This window comes from Staurois parvus, unplaced genomic scaffold (assembly GCF_062004578.1).
Source record: "Staurois parvus isolate SC_StPar_1 unplaced genomic scaffold, SC_StPar_1.0 ptg001784l, whole genome shotgun sequence".
NCBI classification, from domain to species: Eukaryota; Metazoa; Chordata; class Amphibia; order Anura; family Ranidae; genus Staurois; species Staurois parvus.
In genome coordinates this window covers 18,667-31,929 of record NW_028319580.1, presented here as the reverse complement: position 1 = coordinate 31,929, position 13,263 = coordinate 18,667, and the positions used below count along the sequence as shown (strand labels likewise).

The following is a 13,263-nucleotide window of genomic DNA, read 5'->3' as shown; positions in this document are numbered from 1 at the left end:
GGGACCTTAGATTGTCAGCTCCTTGGGGGAGGGACCGGGACGACTGTACAGTATGTAGAGTGATGTGTCAGTTCTATATAAATACCTGGAATGTTACATTTATAATAAAGAATAAAATATCATCGAAAAAAGCAGAAGATGTGAAAGTAGAAAAGGGAAGGATGTTGACTCATTCGTAGGTTTTAATCCCGCAGCCGGCCAGTCCCAGGAAGAAGGAGGAGGGGGTCACACATTGTACAATCGTCTTTCTGTCTTCTTGCTGTAGTGAGGATCGGGCTGCGGGTCGGTTATGAGGACTCTGCTGATCTTGGGGGGTCTCGTTGTCGCTGTGCTGCTGGTGACCCCATCTAACGGTGAGCGGAGGGTGTCCCAGGATGGAGGAGAGGTGAGTTCCCGGGAGGGATTGTACGGTGTGAGGGCTCTACACATCCAGGAACATTCCGTCCATCAGAAGACCTTCTATAGACACAGCTGTCCAACCAGACATGTCCATACACATCAATTCCTACATATCACCGAGCAATGTCTGCAGACGTATACCGAGGACCATGTATGGATACGTATCCGTCCCGTATATATACGATGTCTGCAGATGTATACCGAGGACCATGTATGGATACGTATCTGTCCCGTATATATACGATGTCTGCAGACATATACCGAGGACGATGTATGGATACGTATCTGTCCCGTATATATATACGATGTCTGCAGACGTATACCGAGGACCATGTATGGATACGTATCTGTCCCGTATATATACGATGTCTGCAGACGTATACCGAGGACGATGTATGGATACGTATCTGTCCCGTATATATACGATGTCCGCAGACGTATACCGAGGACGATGTATGGATACGTATCCGTCCCGTATATATACCATGTCTGCAGACGTATACCGAGGACGATGTATGGATACGTATCTGTCCCGTATATATACGATGTCTGCAGACGTATACCGAGGACCATGTATGGATACGTATCTGTCCCGTATATATACCATGTCTGCAGACGTATACCGAGGACGATGTATGGATACGTATCTGTCCCGTATATATACGATGTCTGCAGACGTATACCGAGGACGATGTATGGATACGTATCTGTCCCGTATATATACGATGTCCGCAGACGTATACCGAGGACGATGTATGGATACGTACAGTGGGGCAAAAAAGTATTTAGTCCCCACCAATTGTGCAAGTTCTCCCACTTACAAAGATGAGAGAGGCCTGTAATTGGCATCATAGGTAGACCAACTATGAGAGACAAAATGAGAAAAAAAAATCCAGACAATCCCATTGGCTGACTTGGAAAGAATTTATTTGCAAATTATGGTGGAAAATAAGTATTTGGTGAATATGAAAAGTTCATGTCAATACTTTGTTATATATCCTTTGTTGGCAATGACAGAGGTCAAACGTTTCCTGGAAGTCCTCACAAGGTTGGCACACACTGTTGCTGGTATGTTGGCCCATCCTCCATGCAGATCTCCTCTAGAGCAGTGATGTTTTGGGGCTGTCGCTGGGCAACATGGACTTTCAACTTCCTCCAAAGGTTTTCTATGGGGTTGAGATCTGGAGACTTGCTAGGCCACTCCAGGACCTTGAAATGCTTCTTACGAAGCCACTCCTTCGTTGCCCGGGCGGTATGTTTGGGATCATTGTCATGTTGGAAGACCCAGCCACGTTTCATCTTCAATGCCCTTGCTCATGGAAGGAGGTTTGCACTCAAAATCTCACGATACATGGCCCCATTCATTCTGTCCTGTACATGGATCAGTCGTCCTGGTCCCTTTGTGGAGAAACAGCCCCAAAGCATGATGTTGCCACCCCCATGCTTCACAGTAGGTATGGTGTTCTTTGGATGCAACTCAGCATTCTCTCTCCTCCAAACATGATGAGTTATGTTTCTACCAAACAGTTCTATTTTGGTTTCATCTGACCATATGACATTCTCCCAATCCTCTTCTGGATCATCCAAATGCTCTCTAGCAAACTTCAGACGGGCCCCGGACATGTACTGGCTTAAGCAGGGGGACACGTCTGGCACTGCAGGATCTGAGTCCCTGGCGGCGTAGTGTGTTACTGATGGTAGCCTTTGTTACGTTGGTCCCAGCTCTCTGCAGGTCATTCACTAGGTCCCCCCATGTGGTCCTGGGATTTTTGCTCACTGTTCTTGTGATCATTTTGCCCCCACGGGGTGAGATCTTGCGTGGAGCCCCAGATGGAGGGAGATTATCAGTGGTCTTGTATGTCTTCCATTTTCTAATTATTGCTCCCACAGTTGATTTGTTCACACCAAGCTGCTTGCCTATTGCAGATTCAGTCTTCCCAGCCTGGTGCAGGTCTACAATTTTGTTTATGGTGTCCTTCGACAGCTCTTTGGTCTTCACCATAGTGGAGTTTGGAGTGTGACTGTTTGAGGTTGTGGACAGGTGTCTTTTATACTGATAACAAGTTCAAACAGGTGCCATTGATACAGGTAATGAGTGCAGGACAGAGGAGCCTCTTAAAGAAGAAGGTACAGGTCTGTGAGAGCCAGAAATCTTGCTTGTTTGTAGGTGACCAAATACTTATTTTCCACCATAATTTACAAATAAATTCTTTCCAAATCAGCCAATGAGATTGTCTGGATTTGTTTTCTCATTTTGTCTCTCATAGTTGAGGTCTCCCTATGATGCCAATTACAGGCCTCTCTCATCTTTGTAAGTGGGAGAACTTGTACAATTGGTGGGGACTAAATACTTTTTTGCCTCACTGTATCTGTCCCGTATATATACCATGTCTGCAGACGTATACCGAGGACGATGTATGGATACGTATCCGTCCCGTATATATATATGATGTCTGCAGACGTATACCGAGGACGATGTATGGATACGTATCTGTCCTGTATATATACGATGTCTGCAGACGTATACCGAGGACGATGTATGGATACGTATCTGTCCCGTATATATACGATGTCTGCAGACGTATACCGAGGACGATGTATGGATACGTATCTGTCCCGTATATACGATGTCTGCAGACGTATACCGAGGACGATGTATGGATACGTATCTGTCCCGTATATATGATGTCTGCAGACATATACCGAGGACGATGTATGGATACGTATCTGTCCCGTATATATACGATGTCTGCAGACGTATACCGAGGACGATGTATGGATACGTATCTGTCCCGTATATATGATGTCTGCAGACATATACCGAGGACGATGTATGGATACGTATCTGTCCCGTATATATGATGTCTGCAGACATATACCGAGGACGATGTATGGATACGTATCTGTCCCGTATATATACGATGTCTGCAGACGTATACCGAGGACGATGTATGGATACGTATCTGTCCCGTATATATGATGTCTGCAGACATATACCGAGGACGATGTATGGATACGTATCTGTCCCGTATATATGATGTCTGCAGACATATACCGAGGACGATGTATGGATACGTATCTGTCCTGTATATATACCATGTCCGCAGACGTATACCGAGGACGATGTATGGATACGTATCTGTCCCGTATATATAATTCTTACAATGTTACAGGTTGGTGTGAATGTCTCAAGTATTCGCATTGCTGTTGCAAATAATCGCTGGAATCTTTCCAATTTGAGTATTTCTTATGATCAACTGCGCCATCTAGTGGCTAAAACGGGGTAATTTGATGATTGATGGTCATATTCTGATGGAATGTGTTGAGTGGGAAGGGCAGCACAGACACCGCCCCCGAGGAAGTCATATTCTGATGGAATGTGTTGAGTGGGAAGGGCAGCACAGACACCGCCCCCGAGGAAGTCATATTCTGACGTAATGTGTTGAGTGGGAAGGGCAGCACAGACACCGCCCCCGAGGAAGTCGTATTCTGGCGGAATGTGTTGAGTGGGAAGGGCAGCACAGACACCGCCCCCCAGAAAGTCGTATTCTGGCGGAATGTGTTGAGTGGGAAGGGCAGCACAGACACTGCCCCCGAGGAAGTCGTATTCTGGCGGAATGTGTTGAGTGGGAAGGGCAGCACAGACACCGCCCCCCAGAAAGTCGTATTCTGGCGGAATGTGTTGAGTGGGAAGGGCAGCACAGACACCGCCCCCGAGGAAGTCGTATTCTGACGGAATGTGTGGAGTGGGAAGGGCAGCACAGACACCGCCCCCGAGGAAGTCATATTCTGATGGCATGTGTTGAGTGGGAAGGGCAGCACAGACACCGCCCCCGAGGAAGTCATATTCTGACGGAATGTGTTGAGTGGGAAGGGCAGCACAGACACCGCCCCCGAGGAAGTCGTATTCTGACGGAATGTGTGGAGTGGGAAGGGCAGCACAGACACCGCCCCCGAGGAAGTCATATTCTGACGGCATGTGTTGAGTGGGAAGGGCAGCACAGACACCGCCCCCGAGGAAGTCATATTCTGACGGAATGTGTTGAGTGGGGATGGTTAGTGAAGCCATCATATCCAACTGGGAATGTTGGTAGACCTTGCTCTAGATGTCCGAAGGGCAGGTATTTTTCTTGTATCCATGGCTACAGCAGATTCTGATTGTTACATTGTTCTGGTATTATCTATGATCTTTGTTGTTTGATGGTTTGGCTACTTTTTTACACTTCTGTAGACTGAGGAGCTCTGGGCTCTACACTGCCAGCTGTGCACCGAACCCTGAATATCGGCAATGAGGGGAATTTACGAAGGCCGGAGCAGACAGAATTTGGAGCAGCTGTGCATAGTAACCAATCAGCTCTTCAGCTTCAGCTTGTCCAGTTATGCTTTGAAAATGAAAGCTAGGAGCTGATTGGCTACCAGGCACAGCTGCTCCAGATTTTGGCTGCTTCAGTCTTAGTAGATTCCCTTCATTGTGTTCATTGTACCCCCAGGAGCCGGGTATATGGGCCAAACTGGAGGCGGGGTCTTGGCATACTGGCCATTACTCCCTATGACCGCGATCCCTCCCGTCCGTGTGTGTGCGGTGATCACCGCGCCGTGAAGGTGACAGGAAAGTCATTCGATATAAGATATAGACTATATACATCCCTGGAGGGGGGAGGGGGTGGAGGGCTCGCTCTCTAATAAAATGCAGTTTTCCTTTAAAGTGGTGATTCCCATTGTAGAAGAAAAAGTCGACCTGCCCGTTCCATGTCATCACCGGGCGATAAATCTGTGTTTGATTCTGCAGAAGAAGTCGATGGATTCCAGAGATCTGGCAGTCCCAGCACGACTCAGTGAGAGGACCGTAGAGCAGAACTCGAGAAATCTCCCATGCTGCCGAGGGCCGAGAAAGAGACCATGCAAGGTGGGGCAATGGAGACGACACTTTCCAGAAATGTTCGTCCGCTGATACTGCATGTACAAATATCCAGTGACCGAGAATGTAGACAAATCGAATGTTCTTCAGGGGTTCACTATTCGGGACAAATGTTCAGTGCTGACGATAACCGGAGAAGATGGACATAGATGGACTGATATTCAGGAGGGACCAGACGAATATTCATCCATTTATGGCCATTCCCATACAGAGGGAATCGATCTTCACTGTTATCTGGCAGCAGAGGAGTCCCATAGTGCAGCAGGAAGGATTCCCCCATCCATCTCCAATGTGTGCATGGGGGAAGCTGTTGTTTGTTCATCAACCAGTTGGCTGCATCTGTGGAGTACAAGTAGATAGATGATCCCATGGACTGATGATGATGATGAACCCATAGACTGATGATGATGATGATTCCATAGACTGGTGATGATGATGATGATCCCATAGACTGATGATGATGATGATTATTCCATAGACTGGTGATGGTGATGATGATCCCATGGACTGATGATGATGATGAACCCATAGACTGATGATGATGATGATGATGATGATTCCATAGACTGGTGATGGTGATGATGATGATTCCATAGACTGGTGATGGTGATGATAATCTCATAGACTGGTGATGATGATGATGATCCCATAGACTGGTGATGATGATGATTCCATAGACTGGTGATGGTGATGATAATCTCATAGACTGGTGATGATGATCCCATAGACTGGTGATGATGATGATCCCATAGACTGGTGATGGTGATGATCCCATAGACTGGTGATGGTGATGATCCCATAGACTGGTGATGGTGATGATGATCCCATAGACTGGTGATGATGATGATCCCATAGACTGGTGATGATGATGATGATGATTCCATAGACTGGTGATGATGGTGATGATGATAGTAATGATCCCATAAACTGATGATGATGATGAACCCATAGACTGATGATGATGATGATGATTCCATAGACTGGTGATGATGATGATGATCCCATAGACTGGTGATGGTGATGATCCCATAGACTGGTGATGGTGATGATCCCATAGACTGGTGATGGTGATGATGATCCCATAGACTGGTGATGATGATGATCCCATAGACTGGTGATGATGATGATGATGATTCCATAGACTGGTGATGATGGTGATGATGATAGTAATGATCCCATAGACTGATGATGATGATGAACCCATAGACTGATGATGATGATGATGATTCCATAGACTGGTGATGGTGATGATGATCCCATAGACTGGTGATGGTGATGATCCCATAGACTGGTGATGGTGATGGTGATGGTGATGATAATCCCATAGACTGGTGATGATGATGATGATGATCCCATAGACTGGTGATGATGATGATGATGAGCCCATAGACTGGTGATGATGATGATGATCCCATAGACTGGTGATGATGATGATGATCCCATAGACTGGTGATGGTGATGATAATCCCATAGACTGGTGATGATGGTGATGATGATCCCATAGACTGGTGGTGGTGATGATAATCCCATAGACTGGTGATGATGATGATCCCATAGACTGGTGATGATGATGATGATCCCATAGACTGGTGATGGTGATGATGAACCCATAGACTGATGATGATGATGATGATCCCATAGACTGGTGATGGTGATGATAATCCCATAGACTGGTGATGATGGTGATGATGATCCCATAGACTGGTGGTGGTGATGATAATCCCATAGACTGGTGATGATGATGATCCCATAGACTGGTGATGATGATGATCCCATAGACTGGTGATGATGATGATCCCATAGACTGGTGATGATGATGATCCCATAGACTGGTGCTGATGATGATGATCCCATAGACTGGTGCTGATGATGATGATCCCATAGACTGGTGATGGTGATGATGATGATAATCCTGTAGATTGATGATAACAATGATGATGATGATAATCCTGTAGATTGATGATAACGATGATGATGATGATAATCCTGTAGATTGATGATAACGATGATGATGATGATAATCCCAAAGATTGATGATGATAATGACAATAATCCCATAGACTGGTAATGATGATGAAGATGATGATAATCCCATAGACTGGTGATGGTGATGATGATGATAATCCCATAGATTGATTAAAAAGATGATGATGATGATAATCCTGTAGATTGATGATAACAATGATGATGATGATAATCCTGTAGATTGATGATAACGATGATGATGATGATAATCCCAAAGATTGATGATGATAATGACAATAATCCCATAGACTGGTAATGATGATGAAGATGATGATAATCCCATAGACTGGTGATGATGGTGATGATGATAGTGATGATCCCATAGACTGATGATGATGATGATGATCCCATAGACTGGTGAGGATGATGATGATCCCATGGAGTGGTGATGATGATGATGATCCCATGGAGTGGTGATGATGATGATGATCCCATGGAGTGGTGATGATGATCCCATGGACTGGTGATGATGATGATCCCATGGACTGGTGATGATGATGATCCCATGGACTGGTAATGATGATGATCCCATGGACTGATGATGATGATGATGATGATCCCATAGATTGATTATGAACATGATGATGATGATAATCCCGAAGATTGATGTTGATAATGATGATGATAATCCCATAGGTTGATTATGATTATAATCCCATAGATTGATGATGATGATTCTATGGACTGGTGATGATGGTGATGATAATCCCATAGACTGGTAATGATGATGATGATCCCATAGACTGATAATGATGATGATAATCCCATAGACTGGTGATGATGATGATGATCCCATAGACTGGTGATGATGATGATATTCCCATAGACTGGTGATGATGATGATATTCCCATAGACTGGTGATGATGATGATGATGATGATGATGGTGATAATCCCATAGACTAATGAGGATGATAATCCCATAGATTGGTGAAGATCTGGTGATGACGGTGATGATAATCCCATAGACTGGTAATGATGATGATGATGATGATGATAATCCCATAGACTGGTGATGATGATGATAATTCCATAGACTGGTGATGATGATAATCCCATAGATTGATGATGATGATGATGATCCCATAGACTGGTGATGATGATCCCATAGATTGATGATGGTGATGATGATCCCATAGACTGATGATGATGATGATGATCCCATAGACTGGTGATGATGATCCCATAGACTGATGATGATGATGATGATCCCATAGACTGGTGATGATGATGATCCCATAGACTGATGATGATGATGATGATCCCATAGACTGGTGATGATGATGATCCCATAGACTGATGATGATGATGATCCCATAGATTGATGATGATGATCCCATAGATTGATGATGATGATCTCATAGACTGGTGAAGATCTGGTGATGGCGATGGTAATAATTCTATGGGATTATCATTATCATCCTTCCCATCACATCTGGTGAACTCGCTCAGAGCGAATGTCCATGCAGTTTCTCAGGACGAATGTCCATGAAGTTTCTCAGGACGAATGTCCATGCAGTTTCTCAGGACGAATGTCCATGCAGTTTCTCAGGACGAATGTCCATGCAGTTTCTCAGAACGAATGTCCATGCAGTTTCTCAGGACGAATGTCCATGCAGTTTCTCAGAACGAATGTCCATGCAGTTTCTCAGAACGAATGTCCATGCAGTTTCTCAGGAGGAATAGCTGTGCACATCATATCTGTGTCTCCTGTCTGTGGGGTCATCTGCCGCCATCTTCTGACAGGTCGGTCACTAATCCCGGTCTTCCCTTCCCTCTCCTCAGCCTTGCTCGGGATCAGGATCATTTTCACGGCAAACTGATGACACCACCGATGGACAGGTAATCCGGTTTCTGTGTGTGACATTCCCGGGGATGGGGGGGGGGGGGGGACATTGGGAAATTCTGCCCCTCCCCCTCATAGTGATATTTCATTGTCTACTACTGAACCCTTCGTACATCCCTTACTGTGCAACACAGGGCTGGGGGGGGGGGGGGGTGTTAGGACCCCTGTCAGGTTATTTTGGCCATCTGTGTCCCAAAGGCAGAGATTTCCCTTCCTGTCTCATAGCCAAACAGGAAGTCAGAGGTTCCAGGGAAGATGCGATTTCCTTAGGACTTTTTTCAGTGAGAGGACCACATTGTATATTTAGAAAAATTGGAGACTAAGAAAATTAATCAGAGTCCCCCTTACATCAGGTGTCCCCATCAGAGTGCCCCCTTACATCAGGTGCCCCCATCAGAGTGCCCCCTTACATCAGGTGTCCCCATCAGAGTGCCCCCTTACATCAGGTGTCCCCATCAGAGTGCCCCCTTACATCAGGTGTCCCCATCAGAGTGCCCCCTTACATCAGGTGTCCCCATCAGAGTGCCCCCCTTACATCAGGTGCCCCCATCAGAGTGCCCCCTTACATCAGGTGCCCCCATCAGAGTGCCCCGTTACATCAGGTGTCCCCATCAGAGTGCCCCCTTACATCAGGTGTCCCCATCAGAGTGCCCCCTTACATCAGGTGTTCCCATCAGAGTGCCCCCTTACATCAGGTGCCCCCATCAGAGTGCCCCCTTACATCAGGTGTCCCCATCAGAGTCCCCTTACATCAGGTGTCCCCATCAGAGTCCCCTTACATCAGGTGCCCCCATCAGAGTGCCCCCTTACATCAGGTGTCCCCATCAGAGTCCCCCTTACATCAGGTGTCCCCATCAGAGTCCCCCTTACATCAGGTGTCCCCAGAGTCCCCCTTACATCAGGTGTCCCCATTAGAATTCCCCTTACATCAGGTGTCCCCATCAGAGTGCCCCCTTACATCAGGTGTCCCCATCAGAGTGCCCCCTTACATCAGGTGTCCCCATCAGAGTCCCCTTACATCAGGTGCCCCCATCAGAGTGCCCCCTTACATCAGGTGTCCCCATCAGAGTGCCCCCTTACATCAGGTGTCCCCATCAGAGTGCCCCCTTACATCAGGTGTCCCCATCAGAGTGCCCCCCTTACATCAGGTGCCCCCATCAGAGTGCCCCCTTACATCAGGTGCCCCCATCAGAGTGCCCCGTTACATCAGGTGTCCCCATCAGAGTGCCCCCTTACATCAGGTGTCCCCATCAGAGTGCCCCCTTACATCAGGTGTCCCCATCAGAGTGCCCCCTTACATCAGGTGCCCCCATCAGAGTGCCCCCTTACATCAGGTGTCCCCATCAGAGTCCCCTTACATCAGGTGTCCCCATCAGAGTCCCCTTACATCAGGTGCCCCCATCAGAGTGCCCCCTTACATCAGGTGTCCCCATCAGAGTCCCCCTTACATCAGGTGTCCCCATCAGAGTCCCCCTTACATCAGGTGTCCCCAGAGTCCCCCTTACATCAGGTGTCCCCATTAGAATTCCCCTTACATCAGGTGTCCCCATCAGAGTGCCCCCTTACATCAGGTGTCCCCATCAGAGTGCCCCCTTACATCAGGTGTCCCCATCAGAGTCCCCTTACATCAGGTGTCCCCATCAGAGTCCCCTTACATCAGGTGTCCCCATCAGAGTCCCCTTACATCAGGTGTCCCCATCAGAATTCCCCTTACATCAGGTGTCCCCATCAGAGTCCCCCTTACATCAGGTGTCCCCATCAGAGTCCCCCTTACATCAGGTGTCCCCATCAGAGTCCCCCTTACATCAGGTGTCCCCAGAGTCCCCCTTACATCAGGTGTCCCCATCAGAATTCCCCGTACATCAGGTGTCCCCATTAGAATTCCCCTTACATCAGGTGTCCCCATCAGAGTGCCCCCTTACATCAGGTGTCCCCATCAGAGTCCCCTTACATCAGGTGTCCCCATCAGAGTCCCCCTTACATCAGGTGTGCCCATCAGAGTCCCCCTTACATCAGGCCCCCATCAGAGTCCCCCTTACATCAGGCCCCCATCAGAGTCCCCCTTACATCAGGGTCCCCATCAGAGTCCCCCTTTACATCAGGTAATACATTTATATGTAGCATTTTCCGATGACAAAAGGAACTTCGGTCATCCTAATGCTGGCCCTGCCTCCTCCCATTGATGCCGCCATCTTTAAAAATCCAAAGTGTGGGCAGACACGTCACAAGGCTTCAGGACGCGGCAAAGACCTGCACCACCTCAGCACATTCCCAGCAACCTGAGATCCGGGACCTGCAGGACTGCGGTGTCTTCATGGGGGGGGGGGGGAGGCGGAGCTGCATGTCTCTGCTGGGTCCTGGAGTCCCGTGGCATGTCTGCGCATGCGTGGAAGGCACCAGCAGCACAAAGTCATTCTCCTTCTTTGCCACAAAAATAGTCAGGAACACTTCAGAAAAAACATTTTTTTTCAATATAATTGTGGGAGGGGGAGGAGCCAGCTGCAAATGACTCCTCCTATTGGTCTGCTATAAGTAACCTTCATCTTCCTTTGCAGGAGTTGAAGCATTGACTCCGCCCTCTCCAGGCCGCTCCTATCCTCTTCACATGTCTGCAAGGCGCTTCAGGGACCGGCGTCCGGAAATGGCGAGACGATTTATTGCCGCTTATTATCCTTCTCGTTTTATTATACATCTTAAAATAAAATGTTTTTGATGAACGCAAACCGGCGTCCATTGTGTCCGTTACACCTCCCCCCATTGTGTCCGTTACACCTCCCCCCATTGTGTCCGGTACACCTCCCCCCATTGTGTCCGTTACACCTCCCCCCATTGTGTCCGTTATATCTCCCCCCATTGTGTCCGTTACATCTCCCCACATTGTGTCCGGTACACCTCCCCCCATTGTGTCCGGTACACCTCCCCCCATTGTGTCCGTTACACCTCCCCCCATTGTGTCCGTTACACCTCCCCCCATTGTGTCCGGTACACCTCCCCCCATTGTGTCCGGTACACCTCCCCCCATTGTGTCCGTTACATCTCCCCCCATTGTGTCCGTTACACCTCCCCCCATTGTGTCCGTTATATCTCCCCGGAGCTCCACAATTCTGCTTGATGTACAGTGCGGGAAATGTGTATTTGCCCCCCCCCTGATGCTGAATGTTCGCCCCTCACACAGAAACGATCGGTCTAACAATGGAATGTTCGCCCCTCACAAAGAGATGATCGGTCTAACAATGGAATGTTCGCCCCTCACACAGAGACGATCGGTCTAACAATGGAATGTTCGCCCCTCACAAAGAGATGATCGGTCTAACAATGGAATGTTCGCCCCTCACACAGAAACGATCAGTCTAACAATGGAATGTTCGCCCCTCACACAGAAATGATCGGTCTAACAATGGAATGTTTGCCTCTCACACAGAAACGATGAGTCTAACAATGGAATGTTCGCCCCTCACACAGAAATGATCGGTCTAACAATGGAATGTTCGCCCCTCACACAGAAACGATCGGTCTAACAATGGAATGTTCGCCCCTCACACAGAAACGATCGGTCTAACAATGGAATGTTCGCCCCTCACACAGAAACGATCGGTCTAACAATGGAATGTTCGCCCCTCACACAGAAATGATCGGTCTAACAATGGAATGTTCGCCCCTCACACAGAAATGATCAGTCTAACAATGGAATGTTTGCCTCTCACACAGAAACGATCGGTCTAACAATGGAATGTTCGCCCCTCACACAGAAATGATCGGTCTAACAATGGAATGTTCGCCCCTCACACAGAAACGATCGGTCTAACAATGGAATGTTCGCCCCTCACACAGAAACGATCGGTCTAACAATGGAATGTTCGGTGTAACACTGAGAGACAGAATACAACAACAAATTCAGCAGAAATGCGTCTAACAAATGATGACGGATCTGCATGTTCATGAGGGAAAGAAGGATTTGATCCCCTATCATTCAGCAGGATTTCTGGCTCCCAGGTGTCTCTCATACAGGTAACAAGCTGAGATTAGAAGCAGTCTCTTAAAGGGAGTGCTGCTAATCTCATTGTGTTACCTGTATA

The 13,263-nt window shown here is 47.5% G+C and overlaps 1 long non-coding RNA gene across 1 annotated transcript; it reads left to right on the top strand.

The window, feature by feature from the left end:
- Positions 1-224: 224 nt before the first annotated feature.
- On the top strand, positions 225-11,910 carry LOC149434297 (uncharacterized). The gene is made up of 4 exons (XR_016308773.1): positions 225-385; positions 5,189-5,305; positions 9,127-9,183; positions 11,743-11,910. It is a non-coding gene; the product is annotated as an uncharacterized LOC149434297 (long non-coding RNA).
- Positions 11,911-13,263: the final 1,353 nt, after the last annotated feature.